This window comes from Cricetulus griseus, chromosome 4, assembly GCF_003668045.3.
Source record: "Cricetulus griseus strain 17A/GY chromosome 4, alternate assembly CriGri-PICRH-1.0, whole genome shotgun sequence".
Lineage (NCBI taxonomy): Eukaryota > Metazoa > Chordata > Mammalia > Rodentia > Cricetidae > Cricetulus > Cricetulus griseus.
The window spans coordinates 192,696,262-192,720,821 of NC_048597.1; the positions used below are offsets into that span (position 1 = coordinate 192,696,262).

Genomic DNA, 24,560 nt, shown 5'->3' on the forward strand with positions numbered 1-24,560 from the left:
TCCAGGGGACCATGTATGTCTCTCTTAGAGTCCTCCTTGTTACCTAGCTTCTCTGGCAGTGTGGATAGTGGGCTGGATGCTCTAAGTAGGTTGACTATGCTCCAATGGATGGCCTTATGACCAGAGTATTTGGGCATCACAAATTGCATTTGATGGGTTAAAAAGAGGACACAAAGTTTGATGGGTAGTTAAGAGGGATGTGGATCTAGGAGGGTGTGGGATTGAGCGACTGAATGTGGCCAAAATACATTGTATTCCTCCACATCCCATTCTTCCCTCCTCTTCCTGTTCCTCCTCGCTTATTTAATTTTCTAAAATGTTTTTATTTTACTAATTTAGTTTTGACAAGGTCTCATATAACCCAGGTTTGCCTCTAAGTCAAGATTCTCCTGCCTCATATTTGCAAGCTCTGGAATTATAGCTCTGTCATCTTGCCAAGCCTGTTATTCTTAAAAGTAGTATAATGAGCATCCTGTATTTCTTGGCTAAATTTCTCAGCTCCGGTGAAGGAGACTCCTCATTCCTCTCCAGATGACAACTCTGCTTTTTCCTTTAGACAGTGCTGGGAATGCCTCCTTGTCTTATTAGCTACATTCTCAACATATAGGGTCAATATGTTTTCAAATTGCTTTGTCATTAAATTCTCCTGACATCACACAATTTGAAAACAACCTGTTTCTGGCCAGAATTCTGATGGGTGTAATTATCAACGATTTTACAATTACTTATAGCATTTTTCTATTTCAAAAATACTTTATTGAACACCTTTGTGAAGGTATCTGTGTAAATTAGGAGACTATTTCCATAGGCACATTTTCTAGAAGGAAAATTTACTATCTTCTTACTTTTTCAGATTTTATATAGCTAACCATAACATCTTATAAACTGCAATTAGATACTTCTAATTGTATGAAGGCTGATGAGATTGCAAATCTATTTCTTATGCTATCTACTAATCTATTAATTAATAATTCACCTTTGATTTCTTCTTTCATTTTCAGTGTAAATTACCAATCACTGTTTTCAGTGTGCAAGTCTAAGAAAAAATGGAAAGCTGTTTCTCAGGGTTTCATGACTTTTCCCTCTTCCTCCCAGTGCCTTTCCCTGTCCCCTCAGTGATTGTATAGGAACTGTCCAAAACGACTCTCTGTGGAGTAAGGCAACTGTCCCCAGCTTTTCAGGAAGCTCATTAACTATCCCTGGGTGCATTCAACAGTTAAGCAAACTGTTGAGACATAACGTTAACTCTGAACGCAGGCTTGTTAGAGGGATGATGGAAGCAAAATGAAATGGTTGTATGTACTCTCTACTCTTATTTCCCCAATTACTGGATTTAGCACTGCTCCATGCTAATTCTTTATTAAATGTGATCTTTTACAGTTCTTTGCCTGTTACTCAACCAAATCTTTGGCTTACATATTTCAAAAATCTAATTTTCTTTTTTTGTATATTTTACTTTTCAGCCTCCAGTAGTACCGATCTTCAAATGTTCTCTCCCTAATTGATATTTTATTGAAATGTAAATTACTTAAAAATAGAATGCTCATAGTTTAAATACAAGCCTTCTGTGACTCTTGCATGTGTGTTATCCCTAGGAATACATACATTTCCATTACTTCAGATAAGTTCATTCCCTACTGTTAGCAGACTTTCTCTACTATGTTAATAAGTTTTCATCGTGATGTCAAGGTACTTAAGCAAATCAAATAAAAGGAGCATGGGTTTTGCTTTGTATGATAGGTTCAGAAGTTTTTATCCAACATAGGTTGTATTGCTTCTTGGCTCATGTTAAAACAGAAAATAATTAAACAAAACATGCAATGAAGAAAAATGACATCTCTTCAGATAGAAAACAGAAGACAGGATGGAAATGAGGGAGAGAGGGGGACTGCAAAACATATTGACATTCAGGAATGCGTAAATTTAACTTTTATATTTAGATATTATCTGTGTGAATTTATTTTTGTAAATAATAAAATAATTGATACATTGTGATTTTTCCATTGACTTATGTAGTTGTGTGATTAACATTTATAAAAAAATAATTTTTCTTTATACTGAAAAACTTTTTGGCCTTAAATCATTGGCTGAAATCTATATTGTAAATCAATCAATGCATTCATAGTCCCCTCTTCTGCCTGAACCTATAACCTGGAATACTGTTCTTTAAATCTTCAAAAACTCAAACGAGGATAACCCAGTTCCATAAACCTGCACGGCTACAAAAGATGACCAGGGTGGGGATGAAGAATGTGGTTGGGTGTATTGTATGGGATAACATATTTTCAATTTAATAAAAAAGAAAAGAAAGAAATGGGGAAAATAAATTTTGAGATCGAATCTTTAAAGTACACATATTTGTTCTTCAAACTTTTGGCCTTTCCATAATCCCCCTGCTGGGATTTTGACTGCGGCTCCGCTGACTCTGAGGTTCTGCTATCTAAAGAGCATTGCATCTTCCTAGTAAAGAACAAAGCATGTCATCAGTCAACTCATATCTTTTTAAACATTTCTCTAAGCAACAGAGATTATTCTCCAAATACTTGTGTAAGAGATTATTTCCAGATATTTTATCTTGCGTGTTAGGTAGTGGTGTTTTATGAAATTATTCTTAATTCTAATTTCAATATCAAGAAATGCTGTAGTTGTTTATATGCTGACCTCTTATATGAAAAGTAGTGCCTGCCAACAGATTTTGATAAGGCTATTCATCTGCAAGGAACATTAGAGATATGTGCCGGGTGGTGATTTGCAGATGACACCAGGCCCTCCAACAGCCAGAACTATACCTTTCTTAGAATAGTTTCTTGTCTTCCCTGGGATTATCCAGTATCCACTCGGAGCCTGCTTGTTTCTAATTTGTCAATCCCTTCTCCCTCTTTCTCCCCTCATCCCTCACCCCCTCTCCCATCCCCCCACCCTATCCCCCCTCTACTCTCAAGGGAGGGTAAGGCCCACCATGGGGGATCCCCAAAGTCTGTCATATCATCCTGGGCAAGGCCTAGGACCTCCCACATATATACAGGCTCAGAGAGCATCCTTCCACATGGAATGGGCTCCCTTTCTTAAGCCAGGGATAAATACTGATCTGCTACCAGAGGCCCCATAGAGTGCCAAGGCCTCCTCACTGACATCCACATTCAGGGATCTAGATCAGGCCCATGCTGGCCTCCCATACATCAGTCTGGGGTCTTGTACTTCCCTTGTTTAGGTCAGCTGTTTCTGTGGATTTCACCAGCCCGGTCTTGACCTCTTTGCTTATCACTCCTTCCTCTCTATAACTGGGTTCCAGAGTTCAGTTCAGTGTTTAGCTGTGGGTGTCTGCTTCTGCTTCCATCAGCTACTGGATGAAGGCTCTAGGATGGCATGTAAGGTAGTCATCAGTCTCATTATAGGGAAAGGGCATTTGGGGTAGCCACTCCACTATTGCTTATATTGCCAGTTGGTGTCATCCTTGTAGATCTCTGGAAATCTCCCTAGTGCCAGATCTCTCTTTGAACCTATAATGGCTCCCTCTTTTATAGTATTTCTCATCCTGCTCTCCTCTACCACAGACTCAAACTTCCTACTTTCCCATTTCCTCCTTCCCCACCTCTTCTCCCCATCTATTTCTCCCAGCTCCCTCTCCTCTAGCCCCATGCTCCAATTAGCTCAGGAGATCCTGTCCCCTTCCCCTTCTCCAAGGCAGGGGAGGCGCAGGGTGGGGCTCGAAATGCATTCTTCTCTTAGAGTCCTCCTTGTTTACTACTTGCTTTGGTGATGTGGATTGTAGGCTGGTAATCCTTTGCTCTATGTCTAAAATCCATATATGAGTGAGTACATACCATGTTTGTCTTTTAGTGACTGGGTTACCTCACTTAGGATGGTTTCTTCTAGTTCCATCCATTTGCCTGCGAATTTCAAGATTCAAGAATTTCAAGATTGCTTCTTTTCTGCTGAGTAGTACTCCTCTGTGTAAATGTTCCACATTTTCTCTATCCATTCTTCAGTTGAGGGGCATCTAGGTTGCTTCCAGGTTCTGGATATTACAAACAATGCTGCTATTAACATAGTTGAACATATATATGTCCTTGTTATATAAATGTGCATAATTTGGGTATATGCCCAAGAGAGGAATTGCTGGATCATGAGGTAAACTGATTCCCATTTTCCTGAGAAACTGCCATACTGATTTCCAAAGTGGTCTTACAAGTTTGCACTCCCACCAGCAATGAAGGAGTGTTCCCTTTACTCCACATCCTCTCTGTCATAGACTGTCATTGTGTTTTTGATTTTAGCCATTCTGGCCAGTATCAGATGGTATCTCAGAGTTGTTTTGAGTTGCATTTCTCTAATGGCTAAGGATTTTGAGCACTTTCTCAAGTGTCTTTCAACCCCTTTAGATTCCTTTGTTGAGAATTCTCTATTTAGTTCTGTACCCCACTTTTTAATTTCATTGTTTGGTGTTTTGGTATCTAGCTTCTTGAGTTCATTGTATATGTTTGTGATCAGCCTTCTGTCACATGTGGGATTGGTGAATATCTTTTCCCATTCTGTGGGCTGTCATTTTGTCTTGCTGACTGTGTCCTTTGCCTTAAAGAAGCTTCTCAGTTTCAGGAGGTCCCATTTATTAATTGTCAATCCCAATGTCTGCTCTACTGGTGTTATGTTCAGGAAGCTGTCTCCTGTACCAATTTGTTCAAGGGTACCTTCCACTTTCTCTTTTAAGAGGTTCAGTGTGCTGGATTTATGTTGAGGTCTTTGATCCATTTGAACTTAAGTTTTGTGCATGGTGATAGATATGGATCTATCTACAATCTTCTACATGTCTGAATCCAGTTATGTTAGCACCATTTGTTGAAGATGTGTTCTTTTTTTTCCATTGTATAACTTTAGCTTCTTGGTAAAAAAACAGGTGTTCATTGGTGTGTGGGTTAATATCAGGGTTTTCAATTCCATTCCATTGTTTATCTGTCTACTTTTATAGCAATACCAAGCTGTTTTCAGGACTATGGCTCTATAATAGAGCTTGAAATTGGGGATGGTAATGCCTCCAGAAGTTCCTTTAATGTACAGGGTTGTTTTGGCTAACCTGGGTTTTTTGTTTTTCCATGTAAAGTTGAGTATTGTTCTTTCAAGGTCTATGAAGAAATGTGTTGGGATTTTGATGGGGATCTCATTGCTTGAGTCTGTTAATTTCTATTCCTGTAATGATAATGGAAACCCAGGGATTAAAAACACTTATGTTTACCTCACCCCTCCTCCATCACACACACATTCCATTCTTCCATCCTTGTGAGAACAATGTACTTTAAAATATGCAACATTTCTCTGTCACTGCTAGAAAGTTCTAAAGTTATAAAGAAAAGCAATAGAGAAGACTTTCTAGACATTTAATTGAATTGCTGGAATGACTGAAACCTTACCCTCTGATGCTATGCATCAGGGAAACAAAGCACCTTTCCACACATGGTACCACTGTGAACACAGACCATATCTGAAAAGTGTCAGTATGAGAAACCTCATATTCTTCCATTAACTGAGAATCCTCATTTGTCTTTATATGATCTATAAGGAAATATTTTATTAGCACACATTTAATAGTATAAAGTAGATTAGAAGTGATATTTTAATTTTAAAAAGAACTGCTTTTAAGTGCACTTCTGTAGTTTGAAACCACATATCCAAAATGAAGCAACTAATTAGACTAATGTGAGCCCATTCTTATCCTTTTATTCAAGCATGAGCCAAATAATGTGTATGCTTTAGGATACTATCAGCTTATTTGTCATTTTAATAAATTGTTCCCCCCATTTAGTACCTCCATGGCTGCTGCTAATATCACAGAATGACATAGCTATTACTTTGTCTATCTGTCCTCTGACTGTCTCAGTCTTGTTCAAGTTCATTGTCCCTGTGTTCATCATGATGAGATGTATCACAGAGTAAAATCTGACTGTGTACATACTCATTTTTAATGATATCTATCACTCAGTTTCTCTGGCTGGTATTTTATTACCTGTTAAAGAAAACCTACCATTTCACTAAATCGAACATTCTGACAGTCTAGATGAAAGGAGGCAGAAGTTTAATAAATAAGTTTTACTCCCCAGGGAGGATGAGGCCTTCCATTGGGGAATCTCAAAAGTCTGTCATAAAATTTGGAGCAGGGCCTAGGTCCTCACCCATGTTCCTAGGCTGAAAGGATATCCTTCTATGTGGAATGGGCTCCCAAAGTCCATTCATATACTAGGGATAAATACTGATCCACTACTAGAGGCCCCATAGATTGCCCAGGCCTCCTAACTGACTCCCATGTTCAGTTATCTGGGTCTGTCTTATGCTGGTTTCCCAGCTATCAATCTGGGGCCCATGACCTCCCTCTTGTTCAGGTCAGGGATGGTGGGGTCCAGGAGAGGAGGGGAGGGAGAGGGAACTGCAATTGACATGTAAAACAAGCTTGTTCCTAATTTAAATAAAAATAATAAAAATAGAATGTAGTCCTCAAACAAGAGTCAAAGTACTTGGAATTGTTGAGGAATGTGTGTTCTCAGTACTTATTATTACAAAAATAATTAATTAGTTAATTAAACTTTATGCAAAGGCCCAGTTGAAGTTAGGGTTGGATATGAAACTTGTTTGTCACCAGCCTTTTATTGCCCTGCCATTTGCTTCCTGCTTCTGCCAGGTTCACAGATGTTACACTTAGCCTGGTACCTCTATACTCAGAACCTTTGCTGGTGTGTAGTTTGGACACACAGCCAAACTTACATTCCGTATATTAGAATCTCAGCTCCTGAAACTCATAGCTCCACAGAGCCTAGTTATCCCGCCTACCTTCTGTTTTATGCTTATTTATTTATTTGCTTTTTTATCTATTTAATGATTTGAGATGGTATCGATCCAGCTATGTAGCACAGGATGTCCTTGTACCAACATATATTTATGTTGTGAGCACAAAAAAGGATCTAATGTGTGTGTGTGTGTGTGTGTGTGTGTGTGTGTGTGTGTGTGTGTGTGTACTTTCGTGAGTGTGTGTATGTATGTGTGTAGGGAGTAATACAATTGGTAAAATACTTGATGGGGAAGCTGAGAATCCAAGTTCACATCCCCAATACCTACATAAAAGTTAGGTTAAATTGCAAGTAGTAAAGTTTCTAATTGAGCACCAAATCAATCTCCCCATGTTTAATACCATAATTATATGGTGTCTTCACAATCTTTATTATCAGATTATGGAGGGTAACCAAAGCACTGGAAATAGCATGTAATGTTTGGGATTGTCTATTAGTAGCCTTTTGGCCAATGACTCAAAAAGATGTATCACAAAACCAATAGTGTGAATTTTATTTTGTAGCATAAGGTGTCTAGCAGGGTCACTGCGTTCCTCATTATACAGTAACTCCAAATTGTATTTCTTGTGTATGTGTATATGTTTCAGGAAGTTTCTTCAGTAGGATTCTAAGACCTTTTGAAAAAGTTTAATTTCAAAGTCTAGGTAAGATATATGCTTCCCAGAAAATTTAAGTAACAAACTTAGAAAAGATAGAACCTCTCAACAAATTTACTGTGTTCTTGTCTGTACATGAAATTACAAGTGGTGAAAAAGCTTTAGTTTAAAATTTTCCATCTCAGGAGATTTCTGACAATCTATATTATTGAACAGAATTATTTAATCTGTGATATGTGCTTAAAACTGGGAGATAGGTAAACACTTCAGACCTGTTTTACAGAGGTCCTTATCCTTTTAAAAATATGACTCTATATTCCATTCTACTCAAAATAATTATAGTGTCTTGAGGTTCAGATAAAATAGACTATGGAAATTTGCACATGGACTTTGAATTATTCTAATTCATCTGAATCTTAATAGAATTTATCAAAGTTGTATATATTTTTTAGTTTATCCGAAGGGTGGTTTATGCTGTCTTCCTTATTTTGAGCTGTATTTGGCCAACACTGTTTTTTAAAAAAATTCATTACATTACTTCTACCATTAGATATCATCACTTGGTGTCTGAGCAAAGTATAGTCTAAAACAACTAATGCCTTCTTTATAATGAAGAAAATGTGACACTAAAATTCTGAACATTGTTTTATTTATGAAAGTACAGTCCCTCTAATGGTAACATGCACTTATTACAAAGACACTTTCTGTGCTTGTACATAATTAAGTATGGGTATATTTAGGAGGAAGAGAGTGAGACAAAATACGAAATTTTAATTTTTTCACTTTTCCCTTTCTTAAATTACTTCTTTATGAATTTAATACAATGAGTTTCAACCATATTAAACCTACTACCCCACTCCTTACAGATTCAACTCCACATCCCTTCCCTATCCTTTCAACCTCTTGTCCCCTTTGTCACCCACTAAGTATAATTTTTGCTGCCTAAATATTCTTGGATGTGTCCTCCTATTGGATCATGGCTGTCAGAGAAAGCTTACTATCCCCCCAGAAACTATCAACTACCAATAGCTCCTTGCCAGGGATGGGGCCTTGTGTTTAATTTCCTTCTTTATTCTGGGATTTGGTCTGGCTTGAGCTTGAGCTTGAGCATGTCTTGGGTGTGTTTTTATAACCTTCATGTGCAATTTTCCTATTCTGCATGGATTATGCTGTTTCCTTGTGGTCATCTACAACCTCCGGGTCTTATAGTATTTTCCTAACCCTGTTTGGAAATGATCCCTGAGCTTCAGATAGGCTGTTGTGTCTGGAGGGCATTGTTTTCTTGGATGTTTATTAATGTTTTAATTTAAATTAAAACAATCTTATTTTACATACCAATCCCAGTCCCCTCCCTTCCTCGTACTTCTGCCACAATCTCCCCATCCCACCTCCCAACCACTCCTCAGAGAGAGTGAGGCCTCCCATGAGGGAATCATCAAAATCTGTCACATCATTTGGGGCAAGACCAAGCCCCTCCACCTGCTCTTCTGCGAAGATCCCTGAAGCTTGGGAGGAAGGCATGTAGTGTAGATGTTCTATTTAGTGCTGCTCACTCTCTGTCTTTTATTATCTGCACTTTGAAAAGCTGTGCTAATCACCACCTATAGCAAATGGAAACTTCTCTGATATTTTACTTTTAACATTATGTAGCACTCACTTAAATGCTATACAGGTGATTTAGCAACATGAACATCTAATTTATATGAGCAAGTTTTTTGTTTAAGATGTTTAGAAGCCAAGAGTATTTTATGATAGAAAAAAAATCTGTATTTCAGATAAAACTGTACATGAGCTTTATATATTGCAAACATAGTCTCACTGTATAAAATCCTTGTGTCCACATGGATGTCTGGAATGTGCACAGAAGAGAAGGAAAAAATAATTGTGTTTGAGGAGTCATCAGTTGGTTTTCACTAAGCACTATAGGCACATGACTAGTGCGCTACCCTGTACCTCGTTAACACTAACAAGCTCACATGACCTGAATGTCTGTATGTAGTCTTTTAGTTCATAAAGAAAAGAAATAAAAAATTCTATTTTATTCTTTATCATTGATATGGACAGAAAGTATTTTGCTGCTGAGGGATTTGATATTTTCCCCTGTGATTTTGGCAATGTAACATCCTGTCCAATTAAAAAGCTCTCCTTTTCCTATAATTTTAAGAAGTCAGTGCCCACGCTTCACCATGGTGCTTAGCTCTCATTTATTAATAGCTCTCTTGACATCTTATTAAATTGGAAGGGATTTCAGGCACACAATCAAATGGAATGTATGAATATCTTTATATTGTCATAAATGTATTTCATATCCACATAAGCAGCTATTTTTATTATCTTTATTTTGTATATTGTCATGACTTATATGGGTTATTATCAACAACATCACTGAGAGGTCCATTCCACAAAGAAAATAGCCTGATAAAAAAGGATTAAAAGTAAAAAAAAAAATCACAAAAGAAAAAGATTTTAATCACAAAAGGATGCATTCCTTAAGAAAGTAAATAGACAAAACAAGCAAATAAAGCCTTGTCTTTTTTGTACCAAATCTTTGGGGTATGCAATAATAAACATGCCCCCCAATTTCACAAAGTAGACTTATTTTGTCTAAGATTCAGATAAAGTTAGTCAACTCGAAATCAATGTTTTTATTTAAATATTCTGCATTATACAATACTCCATGTCACTAGCTAGAATTTACTTTCAGTAGAACAAACTGGAATAACCAGTTTTGAAAGTTGTAGATGGAGGTTGTAACATAAATAGATGCTAACATCACTCCTTCTGCTGGCATAGTGACTGGAGATCCCTTTTTTCTCTTTTCTGAACTTTCATGTTGTCATTTGTTTTGGAAGAAAGTCATAATATTTTGGACATACTTTAAAAGTATGAAACAACATATATCATTCTTCATAGAATGGCTGCCTATGAGGTTTGGCACACTTCTTGACAGGGTGTGTCCATTCTTCTTAATTAATTTATGTAAGGTGGTATGGATTCATTGAAATTTCCTCATATAGTGCAGAGAACAGTTCATCTATTAAAATGTTAGGCACCTTCTTTTTAGTACTTAGTTTTACAGACTCTATTGTTTTCTTAAGTTAGTCTAGCACTTATCCAAAACCTTTTCCACTTCTGTGAAGCTGCTTTGTTCACTTGCAAGGCAGTTATAGTCTAAATTCTATCCAAGAATTCTTACGTTTCTAAGGTTTTAGAAACTGCATATATTAAAGTTCACAATAGTACGAGCTATGAGAAAAACAGTAAAAAAAAAAAAGGCAAAATCAAAATTCAGGCTAAATAATACATGTTTGAGTCACTGGTATGGATAAGGGTGTCATTAATTGGAACTAAAACTTTTGGAAATAAGGTGGTATCTTACCAGCAGTGAATTACAAAATTTATGTTAAATTGGAGACCTTATTGAAAATCTAGGAAAAATATGTAGGTTGACTATGGCAAAAATGTGTTTGTTATTTGCCTGACATGCCATTATTTTTGTTTTAAGTTGACTATGTTTTAACAATATACAACTTTAGTGAAAACTACATTTAAATACATCATATGTTGTATAGAAATATGAATTCTATTTCCTGTTTAATTTATTTTAAAAAATCCCCTGTATATTTTTAAACATGAAAGTAAACAAATGTAACTGGCACTTAGTGAATTTCTCTACAACTGGTTTTCCCATCTGGTTTTATTGAAATTATGAATTAAAGGCTTAAACTCTAGTGTATTCACACTTAATAGCAAAGTTCAAAATAGTCTGACATTGCTTCTTGGCATTTTGGCTAAGATCAAATGTAATATCTGTTCTTATCAGAATAGTCTGACAGGACACATTTGTCCCTATGTTAATCAATACAGTAACAGAGGGCAATCTGTACTGACTCCTCACACCTTTTGATTTGTGCTAACCTAATGGACATTACTAGCACTGAATTTCAATGGAAGAGAATAGGGGCCAAAACACAGACATAATCAAGAAAGGAACAAGGCCCAGGCAATGATGCACACACATGTGTGTTCTCTTAATTTAAAGGTCTCCAAAGGAGGCTGTGGCTGGGTGTATATGAGTTCTGTGTGTAATCGTTAGCATTGATGTAATCCATAAAGAAGCAAAAGTAAATCTTGAGGAGAGTTCCTTGTACACATGATGCTCCTTATTGTCACTGTATGTGGAGTACTTTGCCATCTGCAACACAGGACATAGGAAGAAAATAGTAGGACCTTGTCTATAACGCTAAGACTACATGGAAGAGAGCCCTTAAAGAATAAGAAACTGTCACACAAGAGCAATACATTGTACGTAATTCAGTGTGGTATTCTGCCTCTTCTACTTCAGGGGTGGTCATTAGCTATCAAACAAACCCAACTGGTATTTGTTCCAACAGAAATGGACTCCCAGGCAATGTTAAGACGCTGTGGTATGGTATGTACAAATAAGTAGGAACATTTGATTTATCTGTTAATGGACACGTTCCTATTGATCCTTGTGCAAGCATCAAATTAGAAAAATTAGTACCATAATGGCTATCTTTTTACAACTTTAGAAAAATCTATTGTACAGTTTAATTTTGCATCTCATGTTTAAAGCTTTCAAATCAGTGTAGCTCATTATCCTCAATAAACATCAGGTCTAGATTAAGACAGGCAGAAAGAAGGAATATTATATCTGGACATTAGAGCTTTGTCTCATTTCACATTGATCTTTGTAATGGTTGTAGGTATTGATTCTAGAATGATTGGAATGATTACCCCTTTGGGGGGAATCATAATTTGTCTATTATAAGGAAAACTAAATTTTAATTTACTGGCTCTCTTAAGTACAAGAAGCTCAGAGACAAATTTTGCAGCCCTAAAGCCTATTAAAAAAAATACTCAGTAAATGAGAAAATCCACAGTTACTTTTTGCTAAGTATTTTCATCTAATTTTCAAGCATACATCTCCACACTTCCCACGTATTTTACAAGTGCAAATGGATGTTAGGCAGCACTAACTTGGCTGACATAGTGAATCTGAACTTTGCAGACCAATGATTGGGAATGTGTGGCCCAGCATTTAAATTAATTAATGTTCACTGGTCCTTTTAATCAAAAGAGTGATGGGTGGCCCCCAAAGGAGGGAGGTTTAACAGTTGATGAAAACAACATTAACAAAAGAAAAAATTATGATTATAAATGATCAACTTATGATTTTATATAAAACATTTTCTATAAAAATATATTCATATTCATTAAAATTGCTGTACAATAGGGAGCATGTAGCAGCACACCAGTTATCCACTAGGGGAAATTACAGCTGTGAAGAGTGTTAATGTACTTACCATCTGATACTAAATTAAAACACTATTTAAACCATGAATATGAGAGAGAGATATCTTTTACAATTTAAAATATGTATTATAGAAAAACCAACAAAACACCACTTATATTTCAACTATATAAATTTATATGTAATTAACAATTTAAAAATATACTGAAATTAAGTTTAATCAATTATTAAATCAACAATAACCTTTACCATTTTTAATTCAATTCAACTAAAATTATGGTTTGTCAAAAGACACCTGGAATCAGCAGTTGCAAGCAATTTTCCTCTTCTCTTTATATTTTTCTAAGGATTTCTGGCTTTCTATAGCCATCAGTGACATTTTTATAGTCAATGAAATACACATTTTATTATTGAATCTTTTGCTCACACATTATCTTGGTGGTAATGATTATGTCCTAAAGTGAGTCTATCTGTGAAGGTCCTGGAAGCAGTGGACAAGCCTTGATAATGATTTATAAATAACCACAGGAGTTTTCCTCAAACTCATAAAATGCTCAGCAGCCCATTCCCTTTGCTCTGACTTATAACAGCAATTTGCCTGGAATTCAACAGCCTCTTTTAATTAATGTTGTTTTCATTCCGACAATATTTTCTGTTTTTGCTCAACTCAAAGCTTCTGTTGTGTTGAAAACCTGGAGTGGGATATGTTTTGTGAGATTTGGGCCAGAGAGAGGATTTTTTGCTTTTCTGCAGAATTAGGGACATGGTCATTCATCACCTGAGAAACCAATCAACTTTGGGCATGCTGTCATTCAGATACTCCAAACCATATGATGAATGTTGTTTCCCTAGGAACAAGGGCATAGTTAGTCTGCGCTGTAAAAGAAATTAACCCTGACAAAAAAAATTAGCTTTGTGAAGGAAAATTTCCACAAAAACTGCAGCAGCCTCTGCACTGGAAAATGACAAGGTTAATCTGATCTATCTTGGGCACAATGCTGGGCGTTGTGCAGAGTTGAAGCTCAGTAAATGAGTACTGAAGAGATATAGCTGGGCATTAAGCCACAAGGCAGTACCTGTAAGCTGCCATACTTGGTAGACATAATTACATTTTAGCTTATAGCCCAAATAATAAAGATTTGTGTGTACAAAAGGCCATTGTTTTCTTAATATCTGGCTAGGATGACATTCATTTTTGGGGAAATATAAAATATGTAGTTGGGGATTGGATGGAACAAGGGCCAAGAGTCAGTCTTTGCTCTTACATTGTTCTTGGGTGAAATAACCTAATTTCTATCGACTTTCAAACATCCCACTGTAAAATGAGAAAACTGAAACCTAGATCCCGGTGCCATGTTGGAAATTGGATGATGTAATGTGGGCAGAGCAGTGTCAGAGCTGTACCAGGTGCTGTGGTAGCTAATTAGATTGTCAGGTTTGTGAGATTAGTCAACATCAAGGACAAGAGTGAAGCACCCCATTGAGTGGTCCTATGGATGCTTTTCCAGAGAGGACTAATGGAAAGTGGAAGACATACACTGATGGTAGAAAGAACCATTCCAGGACATGGAGCAGCAGGTGAACTATGGAAAGGCAAGACCCTCTGAGTATCATGATTTTATCTGTTTCTTAGCTGTAGATGTAAGATGACCATACCTTCCCCACCATGAGGGACTCAAACTGCAGACCAAAACAAACCCTTCCTAAGTTGTTTTTGTCAGGTTTATTTTTGTTACAGCAATAAGAACATTAAGAAACTAATAATAAAACCCCCAATGGGTTTCAGGCATTACTCTGAAAATGAATTCATTCTGTGCTACTAAGAACTCATGTCTTAAGGAATAACAATAATCAAGACTTTTGGGCCTGAGCTGAGACAGTTGTTGCTTCAAGTCTTATTTCTATCTTTTGCTTGTGTGATCTGGACAAGTCGTTGAAGGCTTAATTTCTGCAAGTGTAAAATGCTGATGAAATTTACCTCACAGAGCTATTATGAAGATACAATTACAAAGTTCATAGAAAATGTGTGTTAGAGTGCTAAGTCACTGAGTTCTCATGCTGATTTGCTTGAATGTTTTAGTTCTGAGACACAGGGATTCGAAACATTAGTGGTCTCTCTGCCTGCCAAGTCTCCAGGCTTTGTAAAACCCTTGGTCAGCTAAGATTGCTTGTTTGAACGTGTGGAAAGGGGCCATTTTCAGCCATCTGCCTTCTACATACTTGATATTCAGCATAGAGTTAACTGATATTTTTTTTACCCTACTCCTGATGTCCTCATATGACTGATTGGTAGGCACCTGCTCATCTGTATACATCCCACATGCCTTTGTTCAAGGTTGTGTGCCTCCATAGGTGATCCTCAGCAGCAATGGGAATGGATATAAATGAAAACATAGCAAATTATAAAAAGCCTTGTGAAGTATTAGAATATTTTGGCATCTATCCATAAAGTTACAGACTGCCTTATAAACTGGACACAGGAATACCATTAGGCCCTAGAATGATCAAACTTTTCCTTTTGGTTTTTAAGGAATAGTTGTTTCCATGGGCCCTGCACTATTCCCAATACCAAAGCCCTCAGTGCCACTATATATTGTCAGTTTTGGAAATCCAAGCATTTCTTAACTAATCATCTGTTATAGGCAACGAGAGATATGCACATAACCTTTGATGATTCCAATCCTTGCAAAGCCAATATCTTCAGTCTTACTCTACAGAGTGCACATTGAACTTCAGAAGTGTAAGGTACTGGTGTAAGGGTTGGAATTGAAGCATTAAAGCAGGTCACTCAAAAGATGATTGACATGATCAGGAAAGACTCTTTGAAAGAAGCATATGCATTAGTGACTCAACCATGATGCCAGCTATCAATACATCATTATCTCCCTGCAGTATTTATATAATGTCACAACTGTCATTTCCTGCCACTCTAAATAATTACAAATCTGGCAGAAAACACTTTAAAACTTGTATCAAAATGCTGAAAACATTGAAGAGTCTGTTTTCTTTATAAAAAAAAAAAAACCTCTCATCACAAAATTTTACAACAAAGGCATCCTAATGTACTACAATACATTGCAGACAAAATAAAGAATAAAATCTGGAACAGCACCGGCTAAGCTAATCTCCAATGTCCTTAGAGTTTTGTAGTTTCTGCATATTAATCCTGAGCACATTTCTCCATATTTTAGAACTGGACCATTTACTTGGTTTCAGACATGGTCTCCCTAAATAGCAAATACTGATCTGGAATTTTCTCTATAGCCAAGGATAGACTCAAATTAATGGTTATCTGGCACACGACTTAGGAACACTGGAATTACAGAATTGTTCTACCACCCACAGTTTGCTAGATTCTTTTACCTATTTTTGGTGCAACTCTAGTGACGTTTCAATTTCAAATTCCACTGTTTATCACTGGCATATGAGAATTCAACATACTCTGTATATTAACATCATAGTCTGCAACATTTTTTTGGTTTTTTTGAGACAGGGTTTCTCTGTGTAGCTTTGGAGCCTATCCTGGCACTCGGTCTGAAGACCAGGCTGGCCTTGAACTCACAGAGATCCACCTGCCTCTGCCTCCCGAGTGCTGGGATTAAAGGCGTGTGCCACCAATGCCCAGCTTAGACTGCAACTTTTTATTCAATTGTTTATTACTTCCAATGTTCTATATGGGTAGATAATAACTTCACATAGTTAAAAGGGGCTTCTGTTTATTTTCCCAAGTTTATATGTTGTTTGCCCTCTTTTTCTTTTTATACTTGCTAGGATTTTCTGTATGTTTTGAACAGGAGACTTGTAGCTTTTTTCATTTTCATTTTCTTTCTTTTCCTATTTTGTAAAGGACACACCCAGCTTCTCTGTTGCCATTGAGCATGATGTCATCAGTAGTTGTTGTGTACATATTTTTCAGTAAATCAAGCAAGCAGAGAGCTTCCCCTAGAGTGCTGAGGGGTTTTCTTTTCCTAAAGATTTGGCTTTGCGAAGTTGAAGCACCTTTTGTGTCTATTGAGAGCCTCATTGATTTTCTTTTTCTTCTTCTTTTTTAATCTTTGATGAAAAAGATTGCATTCATTGACTTTCAAATGTTCAATCTGTTCTGTGTACCTGGAATAAGTCTCACTTGTTTGTTGTACATGATAGAATTTTGTTGAGAATATTTGCATAAATGTTTATGATGGCTGCTTATCTGTAGCTGTCCTTTCTTGTGAAATATTTAGCTGGTTTGGGTATCTGAACACGGCTTACTTCAACGAATAAATGAGAACATGGTAAGTTTTTATTTTATGGAGGGTCTTTGGGGAAACTGGCATCATTTCCTTTCTAGATATTTGCTAGAATCCACCAATTTGATCACAAAAATTGGGCTCTTTTCATTTAGGGAGAGTTAGTGTTAGTAATTTGATTTCTTAAATGGTTACAAACATATTCAGATTATCTGTTTCTCTCCAGGGAGTTCTGGTAGCCATATCTTTAATGAAATTGGCTATTTCATCTAAGACTTCAAAATCATTGGCTATAAACTTTCTCATAATATTTGCTTATCATTCTTTAGTGTTCAAAGTTTCCTCAGTGATGATTCTGTCTTCAGTTTTCTTACAGGTCATAGAGCTTTTAAACATACTCCATTGCTAGCTAGCCTAACTGGACATTTAATCAACTTTATGAATCTTTTTGAAGAACAAGTTTTAAATTATTTTTTCTATTTTCCTCTTCTTTATCTCTTCTGCTTCTGCTCTGATTTTCACTATTTCTATTGTATGCTTTAATAAAGTATTTTTTTTGCTCTAGGTGCCAGAGGTAGGCATTTTTATTTATATATGTTTATTATAACAACACCCATGTCCTTGTTATGAGATAGCTTTGTAAGATACGTTTCTTGGAGGAAAATGGGTAACAAATGGATCTATAGACATGTCAAAATAAAGAAAATTTTATTAAACATAAAGAAACCTCAGAAATCTACGGGACCTCCTGTAGAAGTTCAGTACTTATTCCTAGCATAGGTGTGGACTTTGGGAGCCAATTCCCTATAGAGGAATACTCCCTGAGCCAAGACATACGGGAATGGGCCTAGGCCCTATCTCAAAGGATACAATAGAGTCTGATGAAACCCTAAGGAAGGCCTCACCATCCAGGGAGAGCAGAAAGGATATGTGATAGATAGGGTTTTAGTTGGGGAGGGTAGTAGGGGAAGACGGGTGGGAGATGGGAACTGGGATTGTCATGTAAAACAATGCTGTTTCTAATTCAAACAAAAAAATTTAAAAAAAGAATGAGGAAGGAATCGCAAAGCCTATTCCTGATTTATGAGCATTATGAGTATCTGTTATTAGCAGCCGTAGAGCATGTTGAAACACCACAAGAAGACAGGTTAACTGAAATCTGATGTCATATATGAAGTATGTGCACACCATGGGAAGATAGGCTAACTAATATGAAATATGTGCATGTGTGTGGCCCCTGTGCTCTGTCTCTGTCTCTGTCTCTGTCTGCCTCTCTCTCTCTCTCTCTCTCTCTCTCTCTCTCTCTGCTCGTCTCTGCCTCTCTGACTCTCTCTGCTTCTCTCTCTCTCTCTCTCTCTCTCTCTCTCTCTCTCTCTCTCTCTCTCTCTCTCTTTCTGCGTGTGTGTATGTGTGTGTTTGTGTATTATCTCAGAGAGTCACATTAGGAGAAAGTAAGAAGTGAATATTGTTGCCAATATCTAAGAAAATTTCTTTGGGCAAAAAAGTAGAATTTTCCTATAAATAAGTCACCTTGTAAAATGATGTTCTGAGGATTCAAAACATGATAGTAGAGCATCAAGGGACACACTGCTCTTGGATTCTTTGATTAAAGGAAACATAACTGTATATCATCTAAAATTAATTTAGAATACTTCCTGTGCCCTTAAGGCACATGCCAGGATAATGTAAGGCCACAGATTACAGATAGCAATCATAACCCAGTCCAATTTCTTCATGCTGACTGCAATTTAGTTGTTTTCCTTTTAGAAGCTGCCCTAATTCACAGAGTTAATGGGCAACACATTGTATTTAAACCTTCCAGATTTTATTGCAGACATGTCAGGAATGTAATATACTAGCAAGATCGTTCTGAAGAAATATTTGAGAACTTGGAAAAATAAAAATTGCATTATACAGTCTACATTAAAAATTTTAAAGCACTGGATATTCAGAAGAGAGCTGTGTTTTTATTATATTCATCGTACTCATTTTAAGTTTATATTGAGGAAAGCTAAATTTTGCTATTAACAAGATCTTCAAATAGTTTTAAAATCAAAGGCAAAGATATTTTTCTGTTGCAGATTTTATAAATTTTAGCATATCCTAAGGTATGAGCTTTGTATTTTAACAAGTTAACAAGACTTTAACTTTAAAACTTCAGGATTCTTATTCATGAAAAGATTCAGGAAAGTGCAAAAATCATAAACATTGTCTAATTTATTCAATAAATATTTATTGAATAGATAGTCTCTACAAACATCAATACTTGTCAAAATAAATAATTATCTTGTGGGAAGTTCAGTAAGTAAAGAGATAGTGCAGCAATCCAAAAATTACTATCACAGAAGAATTGATTTGAAATTCAAAGAGGACTGAGTTCCAAACATGGAGAGTGTGACTCTGGTACTTGGAGATGCTTTTCTGGTTATCTGGGTGCATGTAAGATGTAAACAACATGAGGCATTGGATTCTAGAGAACACGCAGTGTTTGCACAAGCTTGGATAATTAACAGAAATGGGCATGCTCAGAACAAGAGGTAAAAAGTATGAAATGGCAGCACAGAGGCTTTATGGGGAAAACTGAGAAAAAAATACCTGTTGCAAGATGTCTCTATCAAATGCTGGGTGGTGAGGGTGAGCTTGTTTAGATTTGATTGGTGGAATAACTACTCCATATTCTTAAGGAAAACCAGAAGAATAACTGATGACAAGTCAGGATAAGAGCTATCATATTAGCATCAATAGCATCTTATTAATAACGTGACAAGATTGGGAGCTATGTGAAGAATGATAAAGCAGGTCAATCTAGATGAATCTATAGGCTGTATCTAGCAGCTTTGACAGTAATAACTATGAAAACAAAAACTGGAAAGATGGTCACATTGTGTGTATAGTAGCCAATAAGCACATCTGAGTTACAACAAAACAAAACAAAAGAAAAACAAAACAAAAAAACCCTCTTCTTCCTAAAACCATTCCCCAAATAGTTTAAATGGAAATTTCTGCACTTTAACTTTAATCAGTAAATACAGGGATCCTTCCTCAGCATCCAGGGACAAACCTAGAAAATGCTACTCTGTGTGTCCAGAGTAAGCATCATCTTTGTAAAATGTTTTTGTTCATCCATCAATTTCTACAAGTAAGTGACCCTAGAAGTTCTTCAAAGAAGTTCTGCTGATTATCCTCAGGAAGTTCAAAATCTAACAGGAATTAGATGTTTGGTCTCACAAATATCATTGATAAATAAGGGTAAATTGGGGAACAATGAACTGGATGCTGACCTGAAACATGGTGTTCAAATACTAAGATGCACAAACGATTGGAGTTAATTAGATACTGGAGACCACTAAAATAGGGTGTGTGTATTTTTTCAAGGTCACAAAGTATTCGGCATACCATGTCAGTGTTAAACAAAATATTCTCAACATAAATGTGTGTGAGAGAGGTAGTAGCAAAAAAAAAAATGTTAGTTACATTTGTCTCTGTAGCAAAATCCTTGAGAGAACAACTTACTTGTGGCTTCAGAGATTTTAGCTTGTGCTCAGGTGATCTTGCTGCTTTCAGGCCTGTATGAAGGCAGAAGAGCATGGCTGAGGGTAGCTGTTACCTCATGATAGGATTCAATTAAAGATGAGAAGGAGGCACAGAATCCCCCATTTCCTCAAGCAGGTCCCATCTCCTAGATTCTACCACTTCACTGTAAGACCACAAATCTTTGAATCTATTAGTGGTTTAAATCATTGATTACATCAGAGCCTTCATGATCCAAATACTTCCCCAAAGCCTAATCTGTAAACAGTATGTAGAGTGCCAAGCTTTATCATATGAGCTCTGGGGCTATTTTATGCCTCAACTATAATATATAACATGCTTATATTTATCTGCATAAGACATCACTAGCCTTTACTATCATCTAATGAAGAGATCTATATGGAATTTTACTGACCTGTGCTCAGCTGCATCCTTCTGGGAAAGGTCATCTTCCAGATACACCTCAGAATGAACATGTCTACAGTAGCATTCCTCCCAATTCCCCCATCATGTCACACACGCTGAAGTTCATGCACAAAGCATCATTGAAAGTAGATCAAAACCAGTGGATATGCTGCAAGTTTAGGAGATATAAAGGATTATGTAGGAGATACAAGGAAGAAAATGTATACAAGAAGCTACAATACATCTGATGATCAAAATATTCAAGAATGTGGCTCACTGAGGACATGATCTTAGATTTCATTTTACATGTGGTACATCAGATATAAAGGCAGAATTCCCTTCCCCTTAACTCTTGCTTCAATAACCAGTAAGCTCTGTGCTCATTGTTTGGGGTTAAGTTGTTGCATGTAGGAATATAGGCCGATAACTACTGATCTTCCTAGCTTATTCCACCAGAAATTAAAGGTGATACTTAGGTACAGGATTAATTGTAAAGAAAGGGCACTGATAATATATGTTGAAATAGAAAAGAGCATTAGGTTTCCAATTCAATAGATTAAATGACAACTGTGGAGAGAAGGGGGGGCAGAGAAATATAAGGGAAAGGGGTGGAATGTTAAAGAAGGAAGGAAGGACAGGACAGGAAGTTAATGGAGGAGGGAGAAAGTGAAAAGAGAGAGAATACATGAAGAGATGAGAAAACCAGGAGAGGGGAGGAGAGGGAGGAGAAAGAGAGGAAAAGGGAGGGGCATGTGTAAGTGTGTAAGGAAGAGAGAAGGAAAGAGAAGTCTTGATAGCTCATGATAGCCCGCAGGGTATGGAGAAGTTTGTGGCATCTGAATTCTCAAAGATATATAATTTCTCTAAAATTTTGAATATTTTATGTGGTACACAACAGGAAAGAGTTGCATAACCTGCAATAGCTAAGTCTACTGAAGAGGTGTATTTCACTGTCAGGAAAGCCAGGAATCCGACTGTTTTCCTCCCTTCTTTTGCTCAGGCTTTATATGAGGCTTCTTGTTGCACATCCCTGAAAATACCTATGGCAGAGATGTTAGAAGGAAGGGAAACTTTCAATCAGAATAAAAGAATAGAGACCAAAACCAAGCTATACAAAACAAGTTGAGATTGAGACAAGACATTTAACAATCATTGTCATCTGTTAGAACATTGTACTCAAACTGAAAAGTAACATTACAGCCACAGAAGTTCAAACTCATGAGTATAACATTATATTTCAAGTTACAAGAGTACTGTGGAGGATATAATTTAGAAAGAGTACATCAACTATAGTTCTTGATGAGTGATGTATTCTTTATTGCAAGTTAGCAAGTTGATCCCCATCTATCTATCTATCTATCTATCTATCTATCTATCTATCTATCTATCTATTTTGGTTTTTCGAGACAGGGTTTCTCTGTATTGTTTTGAAGGCTGTCCTGGAACTTGCTCTGTAAACCAGGCTGGCCTCGAACGCACAGAGATAAGCCTGCTTCTGCCTCCCAGGTGCAGGGGTTAAAGGTAAGCATCACCAATGCTCAGCTGCAAGTTGACCCTTTACTTAAAAAAGTCAACATATTCTTGGTCTTAGCCATTCTGGATGGAGTAGAACGAAGTCTCAAAGTTTCAGTTTGCATTTTTATTATTGTCAATCATGTTAAACTTTTATTGTGATTTTTTTAGAAATTTTTGTTTCTTCTGAGACATAGTAGAGAAAAGTAGGAGAGAAAATTATAATCTGGGAATACACCAAGTAGAGCCTGTGGACACTGTGAGGTCTTTTCCATCCAGGTGAGTTGAAAGTCATAGGTATAACTATTGTAAAGTTGTAATAACTTATAATTTAATTTCATTTAATCTAATCATTTTTTGAGACAAGGTGTTACTTTAATTGCCCAGGTTAGCCTAGTTTTTATAGTCTTCCTGCTGAGATTATGGGAGTCAAATTATATAGTTTTAAAGTGCTATCCATGAAGTAGAGAGGACAGGATTCAAAACTAAACAAACATCCAAGATCCATTACTCATGTCTCTATGATGACAAGAGAATGTTGATATTGAGGGATTTATGAAAACTCTGGATTTCAGATTTGGCTTGAAGAAGAAGAATCTGGATTGGGCTATGATAATTATAGATTTCCCATTGGATTCTCAAATTGAATTTTTAATCACATAAAGAAAGATAATCATTAATTAGGACAAATATTTAAAGAAATTGAGAAGTTACAATTAGCTATAAAAGTTTATGGTCTCAACAGTAACATTTTTGTTACATAGGAGTTAAGGCCTGAATAAGAAAGTTTAAAGGAAAATGGGAAGAAACAAATTAGAAACAGCTTCAGACAGGAATCCACTACTGTATCTAGAATGAAATTTGGGGTTAGTGTGGAATCACTGGCAAAGTTTTGCCCCTCTGAATTCATTTCTGAGGCCATGCAAGGACAGGTAACTTCAGAGTGGGGTACAGTTGTATTCATGTTTTCCACTGCTGTAAAGATATCTCCTGAGAAAATCAACTACACAAAGGGAAAATTTAATTTGGCTCATGATTTCAGAGAATTAGTTTTAGTCCATAGTCTGTTGGCTTCATCTCTGAGTCTAAGGTAGGGCCGACATCACGGTAGGAACACCATGCTTCCAGTGACTTAATCGCTCTTACAGTTTGCAGTGCTTCCCAGTGACACCTTGAAACCCAGTCTTCAAACTTCAGCATACATTCTACATCTACACTCTAAAAATGATACGGCTGACAGGGTACAACAGAGAAAACAGGTAACAGAATGAGGATAGTGCTCTTCCAGAGCTATGTGTTTAGAAAGTTGAATGAGGAAAGGATATAGGACTAAAATTGATGGGATTGTCTGAGCTATAAACTTTAGCAGTATCTGAAGGAAAGACAAAGTCTCCTGACTCAGATATAGGTGAGTAAAGAGATATAGAGTCGACAGCTGGATCTTTCTCTATGGAATAAGAAATGCCATCTCCTGGAGCTAAAGTGTTGGCTGCATAGTGAAGAGCACTTGTTACCCTTGCAGAAGATCCATTTCAATTCCCACCACCCATAGTCAGTTCACAGTAATCTCTAACTCAGTCCTAGGAAACCCTACACTATCTTCTTATTTTCTCAGTCACAGACATGGTGCCTGCACATATATACATACATTCAGGCAAAATATTCTATCACACACATAATAATAAAATAAATAAGTCCACAAAACAACAAAAAGTCATCTCTTGAAGATGGTTGTGTACAAGGAGTTTGGGATATATGATGTGGGTAAAGGAATGAATTATAATAGTTATTCCTATCCTGTGTAAGGAGCTGTGTTCTAAGCCTCTCGGATGAGTCTTGGAACTACAGATAGAATCCTAGATGTTGCCTAAGCATTGTGATAACACAGAAGACATTGTTTGGGGGAAAACACAGCTGTTAAATGGATGCTGAGTAAACATCACATATGTGGATATGCTGGTCAGAAAAATGCAGCAAGACATGAGGTTGTATTACAATGAATGCTTCGTAAAGTTGAATAAATTCTTTTATATAGGAAATTTACTTTGGGGATTGTGCCATAATGAACAAATCTCTGGAAGAGAAAGAAAACACCTTGTGTATACAGAATGTATTTCAACAGTAGGAAAACATGAGATTATGTCACTTAATTTTAGCAACAATACTGAAAATTAAGAAT

The 24,560-nt window shown here is 36.6% G+C and overlaps 1 long non-coding RNA gene and 1 pseudogene across 1 annotated transcript; one reads left to right on the plus strand and one right to left on the minus strand.

The window, feature by feature from the left end:
- Positions 1–5,051: 5,051 nt before the first annotated feature.
- Positions 5,052–22,026, minus strand: LOC107978708. The gene is made up of 3 exons (XR_003484597.2): positions 20,880–22,026; positions 20,447–20,499; positions 5,052–5,184 (listed from the first exon to the last, which is right to left on the minus strand). It is a non-coding gene; the product is annotated as an uncharacterized LOC107978708 (long non-coding RNA).
- On the plus strand, positions 11,201–11,334 carry LOC113835232 (annotated as a pseudogene).
- Positions 22,027–24,560: the final 2,534 nt, after the last annotated feature.